Source organism: Pocillopora damicornis, chromosome 3 (genome assembly GCF_964200805.1).
Source record: "Pocillopora damicornis chromosome 3, jaPocDami1.2, whole genome shotgun sequence".
Classification (NCBI taxonomy): domain Eukaryota; kingdom Metazoa; phylum Cnidaria; class Anthozoa; order Scleractinia; family Pocilloporidae; genus Pocillopora; species Pocillopora damicornis.
In genome coordinates, this window is record NC_142672.1 from 30,661,458 (window position 1) to 30,675,385 (window position 13,928).

The 13,928-nt window shown below is 39.1% G+C and overlaps 1 protein-coding gene across 1 annotated transcript in view; it reads right to left on the reverse strand.

Moving 5' to 3' along the window:
- The window catches only part of LOC113680733 (EGF and laminin G domain-containing protein), a 438,917-nt gene that overhangs the window by 155,693 nt on the left and 269,296 nt on the right, over positions 1–13,928 (reverse strand). The gene's annotated exons all lie outside the window — the stretch shown is intronic.

The window sequence follows — 13,928 nt, forward strand, 5'->3', positions numbered from 1 at the left end:
AGGACTCTCGAACTGTCTTTTGCTGTTCTTTCTTTAATCACCTTACATTAAGTTCTTTTCACCCTGAGCTGGAAGACATGATTTCTGATCAAATAATGACTGAAAAAATCTCATAAACATTCTGTTATCTTCAACTAGCTGAAAAATTGAGGGATCAGAAAATGTGCAGGTCACAAGGAGAATACGGCAATCAATGAACGTGTGGAACTCTTGCTACTCTAAGTCAAGAAACAATGAAGTAACGAAATCATTTTACAGTGAATTATTTTATTCTAAGATCATTTCTGAAAAGTGAATGTTGGCAACAGAGGCTGACGATTCAAGTATCCTAGGCAAAAGTTAACAACAAGAACAAATAAAGGCAAAAACAACCCTCGCAAAACTCTGATGATAACTTCTGCTCAGGTTGGCAAAGAATGAGTAGGTATCGTTGCAATAGTTCTTTCCAATTGACTACAGCAAATAAACCTTAAATTGGATAATCAGACTACAAGACCTCAAACGGCCGACATAATTCAATTAAATCTTTCCTTGCTTAAAAAACTTGTCACCCAGGCCAGAGCAGAGAAGAATTTTATCTCATATGCAAATTCAAAAGAAGAACAAAAAGGTGTTGCAGCGGAGGAATTTCTCATAAGGAGCGATCGTTGGTGTATGCAACTATTTTACGCCTTTGAATGTAAATTAATTGAATTCCAACAACCTCTTTATAGGCATGCGCAACTCAGCCAAAGTGATAATTTTTTAATTTTTAACGGTGGTTGGCAACTTCATGACACTGAGACGATTCACTCGAAATCCTTCATGGTGCAATTACATTTGATGTCTGTCACTGCTTATCGAAGGCAGCTTAAACACGTTGTGCAGTTTTGAAAAGCCAAAAGGAGACTTCGACGAGTTGATCAAAGCTTTTACGGTAAAATGTCAGCGAACTGATCACACATTGGATGCTCACTTCACTGACATATCAACGGTTCACAACTTTGAACAACCTTTGGCTGGTTTGAGTCATTGGTTAGAACGGTTGACACGAGAGGAAAAAGACTCATCAAAATATAGGACCTCTAGGTGACAACGTGGAAAAGAAATTATTACTTTTAAAAGGTAGTAGCATGATGAAATTTCACACCGGAGAAATAGCAAGCAAGCGTGAGAAATACGACTTTAGAAGGGCACAAAGACAAGATACGATTTAAAATTTTTGTCGCAAAACAGGTATTAATTTTCTTAACGTTTCCTAGCTTTCGATATCATTAGAAACATCGCGTTTTTTACATTTAATTTTAAACAACATTACGTAGGTTTTATCTAGAAACATAGTAGATGCATTTGAATGGCGAATCATCTTTTATCTTGTCTATTACCAATGTCATCATCATTTCGTGAAAATATATGTTCGCAATTGTGGTGGCTAAAAAGAAATTTCTAATTTGCACAGTTAGTACTTTCTTTCTTTTTGTAGTAGGTTATCAGAAGTGGGATATAGCCCGTTCTTTTTGGAACAGAGTCACTGAATCACTGTGCGGGATTACCAAAACAGACACTCCTTACATGGAAAGAATGCGACCGAGGTTAACGTTCTCGGTCACTCGCACAAGATGTGCTATTGGTTTTATTTTCATCGTCGATTGTCAGAAGAAAAAGGAGGCAAGACAAAGATTAGAAATGAATGTACATCACAGGTTCTCTTGAAGAAAGCCAAACAGACTGAAATGTAAGTTTTTTTTTCTATGGAGAAGCTAACTTCAGAAACCATGTAAATTTTATCTCTGTCATCAATAATCATACACACAAAAACACACACACAAAAAAGACGTTTTGAGGTTCCAAAGAGTAGCCTATTCAATCTTTATTTTTGCTTTAAATTTGCTAAATATTTTTCTCATAAGTCATGAAATATGGATACCTCTGAGGTTACAGAGCCAAGGTTTTTTGTTTGTAATTAATTTTTCCTATTTAAGCTTATGGAGGATTGCACTTTTGTCAGCGGCTATCATTAAATACATTTACAGAACAAACATTTCTCCAGAAAACAGAAACGAAGAAAAACAAAAGTCAAAACCCTTTTTCAGGTGACACAATACTGTGGGAAAAGAAAAAAAAAGCAAAAAATTTTGATGGAATTAATCGTAGTTGCACTTTATTGATCAAGTGAAGCAAAGTTTACAATGACATCAAGTTCATGTGGTAGAGAAAATAGCTTTAAAGCTTTAATGAAAACATATTTCTACTCTTTATACAGTTCTTATAAATAATTCATACAGTTTATCTCATGAAGCCTCCGTTCTCTTTCGAATGTTTAGCTTTCAATTATTTATAAGATAGAGAGCGTTTGTTTAAGAAACCTCTATTCTAAGAGAAAGTCAGTCAGCACAAGTCATTTATTAAATGCACTCTTTATTTTTCAGCCCAAGGAGCGCGTTTCAGTAAAAGCCGTATCACTCTCAGGGGACAAGTTGGATCACAGAAAACAAATGGTAACATTTATAGGATAGTGAAAGAAAACACATTATAATTTGAGTCCCTACTGAGGAATCGAACCTCGAGCAGTCAGCCCATATAAGGCGATCCCAGCTGGTGGAAGAGTTTCGTGCTCTCCACTCAGTGCTTGTTTATTTTCACGTCCCGAGGAGAGGTGCAGTGCAGATTGCCCATACTTCGGTCTCACCCTCTGGTACCTCGGCATAAGCTCGCATCGTTTTTGTTTTTGTTTTTAATTTTTGCTTTCTTTTATTTTTTGATGCGAGCAATAAGCCGTTAAATAGGTCTCAAACCCGGAGGCCAGACCCATTTCGGTTGTCGGCTGTAACCACCAGAGGACGGTGTCTGTACTCAAGCGGGGGTTGTATTTTCTTTTTTCTCCGGAGTCCTTGACATTCAAAGTCAAAGGAGTACAAAGCCGTTAAGCCGGGTGAAGAGTATCTCCTTCTTTATTGAAGAGTCATAATAAAAAAACCCTTTATATTTATATTAGAACTAGCAGAGCAAAATAATGGCGACTGAAGCTTTCAGAGCTTAACTTGAGAGGGGCTACATGAACTAATTGTGCATGTTACTTCAGTCCAAAATCAAGTACTTCTCGGAATAATTTGCATCACTTTATGAGCGGAGCAGAATCAAGTTCCATAAGGATTCAAACCTTACACCTTGAAACTTCGCCATCTGCTTTACTAGCTGGGCAGAGGAAGAACAACCTAAGTTTAACCTAAGAACGACCTAAGTTTGTGAAGATCCAAACCTCAACGTATTTAAAATGGCTTCAAAACGATCCTACAACAAAGTAGAAGGACAAACTTCTTGGTTAACTCACGTAATGATTCAAACCTCTGACTTTGCAATATCGGTATCAAATGCTCTACCAACTAAGCTGAGAAAAGATTTATGTCGACCTTATAAGAATTTACATGTTAAGAGTGTGAAATGATGGTTCTCGTCGACTTTGATCAGGATTCCAACCTCAGATCTACCGATTTCGTCGTCAGGTACTCTTCATGCATTGTAGAAAAAGTATAGAAAACCTGTGCACAAAAAAGATAAAAAAATCTGGGTCAACAATCATAAGGACTCGAACCTTAGACCTTGAAACTTCGCCATCCGCTTTACTAGCGAGGCAGAGGAAGAAGAAATATGGGTCGACCTAATTTCGTGAGGATTCAAACCTCATTTTATTTAAAATCGTCGAAAAATGTTCTTACAACAAAGTAGAAAGACAAATGACCGAGTTAACTCACGTGCAGATGCAAACCTCAGACTTTGTAATATCGGTATCAAATACTCTACCAGCTGAGCTGAGAACAAATGTATGTCGACGTTTGTAAGAATTTACACGTTAATAGTGTGAAATGAAAACTTTGGTCGAATTTGACGAGGATTCTAATCTCAAATCTACCGATATTCCTGTCTGTCAGATACTCTGAATGCTAAAGTATAGAAAACCTGTGCACAAAAAGAGATTTTAAAAAAAACTGGGTCATCATTCATAAGGACTCGAACATTAGACCCTGAAACTTCGCCATCTGTTTTACCCAGCGGGGCAGAGGAAGAAGAAATCTGGATTCGATCTCAGTTCGTGAGGACTCAAACCTCAATGTATTCAACATCTCTACAAAATGTTCCTACAACAGAATGAAAAGAAAAACTTCTGGGTTAAATCACGTGAGGATTCAAACCTCAGACTTTGCAAAATCGGTGTGAAATGCTCTACCAGCTGAGCTGTGAAAATAAACTGTAAGTCGACTTTTTATATGAAATTATATGTAAATAAGGTTTAATGAAAAGTAATGGTTGACTTTGATGAGGATTCCAACCTCAGATCGACCGAATTTGCTTTCAGATACTCCTAATGCTGAATATAGAAACCTGTGCATAAACATGACAGGACGGATAATGCATGCACTGTAAGTACCTCCCGTTGTTCCATACAAAGCCTTAAAAAAGTTTTCTAAGGCTTTGTATGGGACAACGGGAGGTACTTACAGTCCACGCGTTTTTCCGTCCTGTCATGAAGAAAAAGCAAAAAAAAAGGCGGGCAGAGAACAGCAAGTATATTTCAGCCACAATTTTAAAATGTATATTTCTGGAAAAGAAGAAACATTAACGTCCAAATCATTTTAAGGCTATACTTAAACACGAAAAATGAAGCAATAAAACACACCTAAAAACAAACGAACTAAACCATAACAACAAAAAACTTTTATGCAATGAATCTTACCTTTTATTTACGTTGATCGATGGAAATTTTCATTAGAATAACACTTGATGTGCTATTAAAGAAAAGATATGCAGCTTTACAGTAGACATATTAATTTTCCTTTCTTTCGAATTTCAAAATTTTAAATTTTATGTGGAAGTTTATCAGCATAATTCATCTACTTAAATCACTCTTTATTTTTCAGCTCAAAGATCATGTTTCAGTAAAAGCCGTATCACTCTCAGGGGACAAGTTGGATCACAGAAAACAAATGGTAACATTTATAGGATAGTGAAAGAAAATACATTACAATCTGAGCCCCTACTGAGGATTCGAACCTCGAGCAGTCAGCCCATATAAGGCGATCCCAGCTGGGGGAAGAGTTTCGTGCTCTCCACTCAGTGCTTGTTTATATTCGCGTCCCAAGGAGAGGTGCAGTGCAGATTGCCCATACTTCGGTCTCACCCTCTGGTACCTCGGCATAAGCTCGCATCGTTTTTGTTTTTATGTTTTTAATTTTTTCTTTCTTTTATTTTTGATGCGAGCAAAAAGCCGTTAAATAGGTCTCAAACCCGGAGGCCAGACCCATTTCGGTTGTCGGCTGTAACCACCAGAAGACTTTGTCTGTATTCAAGCGGGGATTGCAGTTTCTTGGCTGTACAAAAAAAGATGAAGAAAAAAAGCAGGGTCAACAATCATAAGGATTCGAACCTTAGACCTTGAAACTTCGCCATCTGCTCTATCAGCTGTGCAGAGGAAGAAGAAATTTGTGTCGAGTGAAGAGATAGACTTTTGGGTTAACTCGTGTGAGGATTCAAACCTCAGACTTTGTAATATCGGTATCAAATGCCCTACCAGCTGATCTAGGAAAAACTTGTGAGTCGAACTTTGTATGTAATTACATGCTAATAGCGTGAAATGAAAAGTACCGATCGACTTTGATGAGGATTCCAACCTCAGATCTAACGATTTTGCTGTTAGATACTGAGGTGTGGACGTCTTGTATTCTGCGGCATACACCTTTATTGATATCTGACGGGCTATACAGCAACTAAACTACTCTCTACATCTAGGTACAAACTCGGCTTTTATAGGTACGGTTGAGGATCTAGAACGTTCTGTAAAATTGTAACAGATTCTATTTATATATTGCTTCAGGGATGACTCAGCATGACGCAGCTACTTCTAGAACATTCTTGAAGGTCACCACATCCTCTCTTCTTTACAAAGACTGACGAACAGTTTGTTGAGGAAATGACGAGAAATCACATTGCCTATTGCAGTCTATTAAATTTCTCTAAGGTTATTTAAACAGAACGAAGTCTTTACACTTTCAGTTTGGCTTGACTTGTCTCTGTGATCTTCTTACGCCTTGTCGAATCGGTACTGGTTCTGATTTTGATTTATTTTTTTATCACTCAACTGCATTTGTCCTGTTTCATTGTTAACTCCAGGTAATTCTATGAACTTTAAATGTGGGGCACTTGGAAAGGCTGATTCTGACTGTGTGGGTGGGCCCACAGGAGATTCTAAAGAAGGGTCTGTAACAACGACTTTGGGCGTTGTAATTTCTCTAGTTTTCCTGATGTGACACCGATTCCTCCTGTACTCAGGGCCATTGGCCTTCACTATGTAGGATCTGTCAGATTCTCTTCTGACCACACGGCCTTGTGTCCACAGGGACGACAACTGAGGCCTGATCTTGGCGCGAATACTATCTCCTACAACAAGTAGGGGTAAAGGCCTTGCTCCCTTATCATGATACCTCTTGTTCTGTTGCTTCTTCTTGACTGAAGCTCGTATGATGCCTAAGGTTGGTATCACATGGGGTTCAAGTAACTCTGATTTCAGTGGTATAACTGTTCTTGTTCTTCTGGAGTTCAGTTTCTCATTTGGTGATGCCACTCATCAGGTGTATTCCTTTGTTCCAAAATAGCCATCCAGTGGTCGTGACTCATCTTGAGTATCCTCTTAGCTTGTTTAACTGCAGCTTCCACTGTACCGTTTCCTTTTGGATGGTGTGGTGGAGAGGCATAGTGATGAAAGTTCCAACTCTCTGAAAACTCTTTAAATTCCTTGCTAGCATATTAAGGACCATTTTATGATATTACCACTTCAGAGACTCCCTGCCGGGCGAAAATCTTCTTCATCTGTAAGATTGTGGACTCAGCATCAGTATCATTCAGTTGCTCTAAGTCCCAGTATTTTGTGAGATTACCCACAACTACCTAGTAGACGTCCTTCTTCACATTGAAAAGATCAGTACTGACTATTTACCATCTTGTCTTTGAAATAGGCTGGCTCTGCATGGTTTCTCCAGGTTGATCTGGCTTAGCTTCCTGACATACGGAACAGTTATCGCAGAGATATTTTATATCATGATGAATCGATGGCAAGTGCAATGTATCTCTTGCGATCTCATGCATCCTTCTGCTCCTAGGTGAGCGGAGTGTGTTTTTTCTAAAATCTGTAGGCGCATAGCCGTGGGAATGAGCACTCTCGTTCCTCTGTGGATTATTGCATCCTGAACTGCTAGTTCATCTCTTTACGGCTAATAGTCTCGGACATTGGGCGGTACTTGTGTCTTGTTCTCAGGCCATTCATTAGCAAAAATTTCAGCTAAAGTCATGAGATTTCCATCTTTTGAGGTTGCTGTTGCTACTTTCTGAAGGGTTGCATCTGTCATGTTATGAAATATATTTGGATCTGTTCCTTCTATCTCTTTCATGAGAAGTTCTTCTGCGTGAATTGTAAAGACTTCATAATCATCTATTTCCTTCTTTTGCGTTCGGCCGTTTGGGAGGGCAGATCTTGACAGAGGATCACTTATGTACATCTTAGTTCCCTTTTTTTAACACAATATTCAGGCGGTACTTTTGCAGTCGTAGCATCATGCATTGTAACCTCTTGGGCGTGCTGTTGATACTTTTGGCAAGTATAGTTTCTAGAGGCTTATGATCTGTGACTGCTGTAATCTTTTCTCTTCCATGGAGGTAGTGGTCAAATCGTGTGCAACCAAACACCAATGCGAGGCATTCCTTCTCGATCTGAGAGTAACGTCTCTCAGTTTCAGTCATAGCGCGACTAGCAAATGTCACTGGTCTGCCGGCTTGAAGTAGAACGGCTCCTAGTCCATAGTCACTTGCATCTGTCTCAATCGTTACTTCTTCCTCCAAGTCGTGGTAACGGAGTAGTGGCGGTTCTGGAATCAGCTGAGTCAACTTTTTAAAGGCATCTTTGTGAACTTTCGACCAAATGAATTGGTTTTGCTCCTTGGTTAGGTTTCTGAGAGGTTCAGATACGTCAGCAGACAGCTGAGGTAAAAATTTGCCCAGATAATTGATCATTCCAAGTGGTCTTCTCACTTCAGTCTTACTAGGTGGTTTCGGCATCTGAGTGATGGCTTCAAATTTGGCTGGGTCAGGTAAATATCCTCAGAAGTCAAGATATGACCACAGTACTTCAATTTCTGTTGTTTGAAGACGAACTTGTCCTTCTTCAGTTTGAAGTTTCGCTCCCTGCATCTCTGTAGCAACGCAATCTGATTTCTATCATGGTCTACTAAGGCTTCTTCTTGGGTGTTTCCTGCTTCAGTTACTAACAGGTCATCAGCTATGGCAGTTACTCCTTCCAGGCCCTCAATGATTTCATTTAAGTCTCTGAAATTCTTCTGGCACACTACATATGCCGAAGGGCATCCTAAGCCACTTGTATCAAAAGGAGTGTGAAATGTCGTTAACTTGCTAGAGTCCTCATCTAGCTTCACTTGCAGAAATCCATCTTTAGCGTCCAGGACTGTGAACACTTGCGCTTTATGAAGTCTGGAGGTCACATCATCAATGGTTGGAAGGCAGAGCTTTGGTATTTTGATATGCTTGTTCAATTCTCTGAGATCCAGGCAAACACGTACTTGGTCATTGCGCTTCTTCACATATACTGCGCTGCTCACCCAGTCTGTTGGTTCATCAACTTTCGCTATGTGGCCTTTCTGCTCCATTTCATGAAGTTTCTTCTTGAGATCGTCTCTCAGTGCGACGGGTACGGTTCTAGGAGCATCTTGTTTCGGTACTGCTCCTTCTGTCAGTTCAATCTTGCAATTTCCAATGTACCCTAGCCCAGTGAATATATCGTTGTGTTCTCGTAAAATAGCATCCTTGGTCAACCCTTTCACGTCAGAAACTGAGTTGACGAGTAATTCTCTTTTAATAGACAGGAGTTCTAACTCCTCACATGCTTTTCCTGATAACAGTGAACTTGGACCGTCATCAGTCACTAAGAATTTTGCTCTAGTTATTTTTCCACCCATCTGGATGTCAAGGAAGAATTCGCCTTTAGGAAACACACGTTCTCCATCGTACGCTTTCAAAATGGCACGAATTTTCTTCAAGTCTGGTCGGTTTTGAATCTTTATAAAATCTTACATTCTTAAGCAATTAGCCTCTGATCCGCTATCAATCTGCATAGTTACCTCAATCCAATTACTTGTCTGTCCACTTCTTAGCTGAGGCTGAATCATGTATTTAGAACAGCTGCTGTCAATGACTGAATACATACAGTAAACTTCATCATCAGTGATTGCTGGCTCGGCCTCTTCAATTCGATGAATACTCATCGTAGGTTTCTTGGAAATGCTCTTCACAGGTTTCTGTGTTTTCCTTTGAGATTCTTGATCTCGACTTCTGCACATAAGCCCGATACTGGCGCAAGTTGTGGTTCGTTTCACAAAATTTACATTGTTCACCGTTTCTACTCATCGTGTAAAATCTGGTTTCTTTCCTTTGTACTTGACAGCGTGTACTGAAGTTTCTATTTCTCCATCAATCTTTTCCAGTTGATCGCTGGCTGTTTCTGCAGCTCTAATTATGTCTAAGGTTGTATTGAGAGTAAGAGCCTTCTCACGGAGTAGTCGTTTTCTGACTTCATGGCTTTTGATTCCCATGACCAGTCTGTCCCGAATCAGTTCGTCACACAGAGCGCCCTAAGCACAGGTTGACGCTAGCTTTCGAAGTCTGCTCAGGTATTCATCGATGTTTTCGTTTTCTTGGTTGGCATTGTTGAACAGGTAACGCTCAAAAATAATATTCCTCTGTGGTTCAAAATGCTGCGTCAGGGCCTGCAAGAAACTATCAGGATCTGTGCGATCAGTTACAGGCAGATTTTTAGCTATTTGGTAAGTTTCTCTTCCCAGAACTATCTTAAGAGTTTCCAAAAGGACTGGTTTGGGTCTCTTATCAAGTTCAGTTGCTATCTTATAGCTCTCCCAACTCTCTCTTGAGACTCATTGGAGGTGGCGTTGGTAACTGACCGTACATCATCATCTGTGTAGGTGGCACAATAGGTTGTGCTAGAGGTGCTTCTGGAGGATTCTCTTGCACGGGAGGGTCCTCTTGATCGTCCATCCTGTTAATTCTTTTGTTGTCTTCGTGAGACGTTCGCTAAATGTATGCTAGGCTCTGGCCTTTGCCAGAAATGCAGTTTCCTCAATCTGTGAACCTCGAAATTCACTTCAAATTTCACAAGTGGCAGTGCTAAGGCTTCCGGTCTGTCCAATAACACCGCTGGATTCTTTTAGCGCCCGTGATTAATTCTTCTGTCTTCGCTTGGATCGACGAAATTTATCTTCAATTTTGTAATCCCACTTCTGACACCATGAAGTGTGGACGTCTTGTATTTTGCAGCATACACCTTTATTGATATCTGACGGGCTATACCAGCAAGTAAACTACTCTCTACATCTAGTTACAAGCTCGGCTTTTATAGGTACGGTTGAGGATCTAGAACGTTCTGTAACATTACAACAGATTCTATTTATATCTTGATTCAGGGATGACTCAGCATGACACAGCTACTTCTAGAACATTCTTGAAGGTCACACTACAGATACTGTATATGCTGAAGTATATAAAGCTGAAGAAAAAGAAGATAGAAAAAGAAAAAGCTGGGTCAACAATGCTAAGGATTCGAATCTTAGACCTTGAAACTTCGCCATCAGCCTTACCAGCTGCACAGGGGACGAATAAATGTGGGTCGATATCAGTTCGTGAGGATTCAAACCTCACTTTACACAACATCGCTATAAAATGGTCTTCCAACACGTTAGAAGGACAAATTTCTCTCGTGAGGATTCAAACCTCAGATTTTGCAATATCGATATTAAATGCTCTACCTGCTGAGCTGAGAAAAAAATGTGGGTCGACCTCTGTAAGAATTTACAAGTTAACAGTGTGAAATGAAAAGTTCTGGTCGATTTTTTATAAGGATTCTAACCTCAGATCCACCGATTTTGCTGTCAAAAAACATTCATGCTCAAGTTAATAAAAGCTGTGCACAAATAGAGGAAGAAAAAAAAGAAAGGTGGGTCAACAATCATAAGGATTCGAACCTTAGACCTTGAAACTTCGCCATCTGCTTTACCGGCTGGGCAGAGGAAGAAGAAATCTGGGTCGACCTCAGTTCGTGAGGATTCAAGCCTCACTGAATTCAACATCTCTACAAAATGTTTTTACAGCTGAGTGAAAGGACGAACTTTTGAGTTAACTTACGTGAGAATTCAAACCTCAGACTTTGCAAGATCGGTATCAAATGCTCTGCCAGCTGAGCTGAGAGAAAACTGTGGGTCGACCTTTGTATGAAATTACATGTTAACAGTGCGAAATTATAATTTCTGGTCGACGTCTGTGAGGATTTTAACCTCAGATCTACCGATTATGCTCTCAGATACTCAACCTGCTTAATTATACAAAACTAATTCAGTGATTGTTCTTAGCTCACACTGATATAAGCACTGCATTTTGTCTGTTATTCGAGTGTGTGATCAACAGGTTATACAGAAGCAGTCATTGTTTTGCTGGAATCAACTGCCTGATCAATTGAAGTCAGAGATCTACTGGACCAAGCCACAGGGTCTTACACGTAATGAGAGTTGCTCAGCTGTTCAGGTATGAGATCAGAGATATCGAAAATTTATGTAGCTTTTAAGTCATTAAATGCGTTATCTTTAAGTAAATATATAAAGCGTGACTGAAATTATGAATTTAACGTCGTGGAGAACTGCAAGTATATTGCAGCCACAATCATGAAATGCATTACCAAATAACTAATATAAAATAAAATTTTCTGTTTCATTACAGCTGGTCTAAGTATCTCAAAAGTAAACTGAGGAAAAAGATCTAAACTTCAAAGAAAAGTTGGCACACCATTCAAACCTTGTCTGACGATTGCAAACTTCTTCGAACTTCTTAAAGCTAGGTGAAGGTGTTGGGAAGTTGTTTCCTCCAGTATTAGGTGGTTATCAACAGTGAACCAGGTTAAAAGTTACGGTGTTGGGGCATCGAGTGTTTGTCAACAAGGAAGCAGTTTAAAAGTTTTGATGTCAATGCATCATGTGCTGTCAGTAAGGAAGCAGTATAAAAGTTGTGTTGTCAATGCATCATGTGTTTGTCGACGAGGAAGCAGTTTAGGAGTTGTGGTGTCAATGCATCACGCGTTCGTCAGCAAGGAAGCAGTTTAAGAGTTGAAGTTTCAATGCATGCATCATGCGTTCGTTGACAAGGAAGCAGTTTGAGAGTTGTGTTGTCAATGCATCATGTGTTCGTTAACAAGGAAGCAGTTAAAGAGTTTTGATGCCATTGCATCATGTGTTCGTCGACAAGGGAGCAGTTTAAGAGTTGTGGTGTCGATGTATCATGTGTTTTTTGACAGGGGAGCAGTTTAAAAGTTGCGTTGTCAATTTATCATGTGTTGGGCAACAAGGAAGCAGTTGAAAAGTTATTGTGTCGATGCATCATGTTTTTGCCAACAAGGCAACAGTTTCAAAGTTGTGGTGTCAATGCTTCAAGTATTTGTCGACAGTGAAGCAGTTTAAAAGTTGTGTTGTCGATGCATCACGTATTTTTCTGTTTTTCGACAGGGAAGCATTTTAAAAGCCGTGGTGTCAATGCATCATGTGTTTGACAACAAGGAAGCAGTTTAAAAGTTTTGGTGTCAATGCATAATGTGTTTGTCGACAGGGAAGCAGTTTAAAAGTTGTGGTGTCAATGCATCATGTTTTCGTCCACAGGGAAGCAGTTTAAAAGTTGTGGTGTCAATGCATCATGTATTTTCGACAAGGAAGTATTTAAAAAGTTGTGGTGTCAATGCATCATGTTTTTGTTAACAAGAAAGCAGTTTAAAAGTTTTGGTGTCAATGCATCATGTGTTTTACGACAGGGAAGCATTTTAAAAGCTGTGGTGTCAATGTATCATATGTTTGGCAACAGGGAAGCATTTTAAAAGTTGTGTTATTAATACATCATGATTTTGGCAACAAGGAAGCAGTTTTAAATTTTGTGGTGTCAATGCTTTAAGTATTTGTTGACAAGGAAGCAGTTTAAGAGTTTTGGTGTCAATGCATCATGTGTTTTACAACTGGGAAGCATTTTAAAAGCTTTAGTGTCAGTGCATCATATGCTTGGCAACAAGGAAGCATTTTTAAAGTTGTGTTGTCGATGCATCATGTTTTTGGCAACAAGGAAGCAGTTTAAAAGTTGTGGTGTCAATGCTTTAAGTGTTGGTCGACAAGGAAACAGTTCAAGAATTTTGGTGTCAATGCACCATGTGTTTGTCGATAGGGAAGCATTTTAAAGGCTGTGATGTCAATGCATTGTGTTTTCGGCAACAAGGAAGCAGTTTAAAAGTTTTAGTGTAAACGGATCGCGTGTTTGGCAACAAGGAAGCAGTTTAAAATTTCTGGTGTCTATTCATCTTGCTGTTATCAGCAAATAAGCAGTTTAATCGTTGCAGTTTTGTGTATGATCTGATCATCAAGAAGGAAGCAGTCTCTAAAGCCTCAGTGTTTTAATATGTATTATTTACATAGTAAAATTGTAAGTAATAAAATATGTAAATTTGCGTAGAAAAATAAAGGAAAAATCAATCAATCTTAAACTTATAAATAAAAAAGTAGTAAATAAATCAAACATGCAAAAAAACATAAAAAACTCAACCTTGATCCACCCCCTGTAATACTTCCCATGAGTACCTGCCTCTCATAAATTTACTTTATTGACTTTATTTTGAGTTTCAAGTCCTCATGATGCTTTAAGCAGTAGATACTTCGACGGAATAATGAAAAAATTTATTATTGGTTTGTTTTATCAGCTCACAAATCGATACCGCAACAGTAATTCTGATCTCTTGTTTTAAAATTTATATCTCAGACATTCTCCTTCGGTGTTCGGAGTTTTATTTCCGATATCAG